Source organism: Electrona antarctica (assembly GCF_951216825.1).
Source record: "Electrona antarctica genome assembly, contig: scaffold_248, whole genome shotgun sequence".
In the NCBI taxonomy this organism is placed as follows: domain Eukaryota; kingdom Metazoa; phylum Chordata; class Actinopteri; order Myctophiformes; family Myctophidae; genus Electrona; species Electrona antarctica.
The window spans coordinates 130,115-132,439 of record NW_027638060.1 but is presented as its reverse complement, the minus strand read 5'-3'; positions in this window follow the sequence as shown (position 1 = coordinate 132,439).

Sequence of the window (2,325 nt, the reverse complement as noted above, 5' to 3'; positions counted from 1 at the left end):
TATCTTTGTATCTTCATGTTGCTGGGCTTCCATTGACAATGAATGGTGGACTGTATCTTTGTATCTTCATGTCGCTGGCTTCCATTGACAATGAATGGCAGCCTGTATCTTTGTATCTTCATGTCGCTGGGCTTCCATTGACAATGAATGGCAGCCAGTATCTTTGTATCTTCATGTTGCTGGCTTCCATTGACAATGAATGGTAGACTGTATCTTTGTATCTTCATGTCGCTGGGCTTCCATTGACAATGAATGGTGGACTGTATCTTTGTATCTTCATGTCGCTGGGCTTCCATTGACAATGAATGGTGGACTGTATCTTTGTATCTTCATGTTGCTGTGCTTCCATTGACAATGAATGGCAGCCTGTATCTTTATATCTCCATGTCGCTGGCTTCCATTGACAATGAGTGGTTGACTGTATCTTTGTATCTTCATGTCGCTGGGCTTCCATTGACAATGAATGATAGACTGTATCTTTGTATCTTCATGTCGCTGTGCGTCCATTGACAATGAATGGTGGACTGTATCTTTGTATCTTCATGTTGCTGTGCTTCCATTGACAATGAAGTGTGGTAGAGTAGTGTGGTGGTGTGGTAGAGTAGTGTGGTAGAGTAGTGTGGTGGTGTGGTAGAACAGTGTGGTAGAGTAGTGTGGTGGTGTGGTAGAGTAGTGTGGTAGAGTAGTGTGGTGGTGTGGTAGAGTAGTGTGGTAGAGTAATGTGGTGGAGTAGTGTGGTAGTGTGGTAGAGTAGTGTGGTAGTGTGGTAGAGTAGTGTGGTGGTGTGGTAGAGTAGTGTGGTGGTGTGGTAGAGTAGTGTGGTAGAGTAGTGTGGTAGAGTAGTGTGGTAGAGTAGTGTGGTAGAGTGGTGTGGTAGAGTAGTGTGGTGGTGTGGTAGAGTAGTGTGGTGGTGTGGTAGAGTAGTGTGGTGGTGTGGTAGAGTAGTGTGGTAGAGTAGTGTGGTGGTGTGGTAGAGTAGTGTGGTAGAGTAGTGTGGTGGTGTGGTAGAGTAGTGTGGTAGAGTAGTGTGGTAGAGTAGTGTGGTGGTGTGGTAGAGTAGTGTGGTAGAGTGGTGTGGTAGATTAGTGTGGTAGAGTAGTGTGGTAGAGTAGTGTGGTGGTGTGGTAGAGTAGTGTGGTAGAGTAGTGTGGTGGTGTGGTAGAGTAGTGTGGTGGTGTGGTAGAGTAGTGTGGTAGAGTAGTGTGGTGGTGTGGTAGAGTAGTGTGGTGGTGTGGTAGAACAGTGTGGTAGAGTAGTGTGGTGGTGTGGTAGAGTAGTGTGGTAGAGTATTGTGGTGGTGTGGTAGAGTAGTGTGGTAGATTAGTGTGGTTGTGTGGTAGAGTAGTGTGGTAGAGTAGTGTGGTAGAGTAGTGTGGTGGTGTGGTAGAGTAGTGTGGTAGAGTAGTGTGGTAGAGTAGTGTGGTAGAGTAGTGTGGTAGAGTAGTGTGGTGGTGTGGTAGAGTAGTGTGGTAGAGTAGTGTGGTGGTGTGGTAGAGTAGTGTGGTGGTGTGGTAGAGTAGTGTGGTAGAGTAGTGTGGTGGTGTGGTAGATTAGTGTGGTAGAGTAGTGTGGTGGTGTGGTAGATTAGTGTGGTAGAGTCGTGTGGTAGAGTAGTGTGGTGGTGTGGTAGAGTAGTGTGGTAGAGTAGTGTGGTGGTGTGGTAGAGTAGTGTGGTAGAGTAGTATGGTGGTGTGGTGGAGTAGTGTGGTGGAGTAGTGTGGTGGAGTAGTGTGGTGGTGTGGTAGAGTAGTGTGGTAGAGTAGTGTGGTGGTGTGGTAGAGTAGTGTGGTAGAGTAGTGTGGTAGAGTAGTGTGGTGGTGTGGTAGAGTAGTATGGTGGTGTGGTGGAGTAGTGTGGTGGAGTAGTGTGGTGGAGTAGTGTGGTGGTGTGGTAGAGTAGTGTGGTAGAGTAGTGTGGTAGAGTAGTGTGGTGGTGTGGTAGAGTAGTATGGTGGTGTGGTAGAGTAGTGTGGTGGTGTGGTAGATTAGTGTGGTAGAGTAGTATGGTGGTGTGGTAGAGTAGTGTGGTAGAGTAGTGTGGTGGTGTGGTAGAGTAGTATGGTGGTGTGGTAGAGTAGTGTGGTGGTGTGGTAGAGTAGTGTGGTAGAGTAGTGTGTTGGTGTGATAGAGTAGTGTGGTAGAGTAGTTTGGTGGTGTGGTAGTGTAGTGTGGTAGAGTAGTGTGGTGGTGTGGTAGAGTAGTGTGGTAGAGTAGTGTGGTGGTGTGGTAGTGTAGTGTGGTAGAGTAGTGTGGTGGTGTGGTAGAGTAGTGTGGTGGTGTGGTAGAGTAGTGTGGTAGAGTAGTGTGGTGGAGTAGTGTGGTGGTG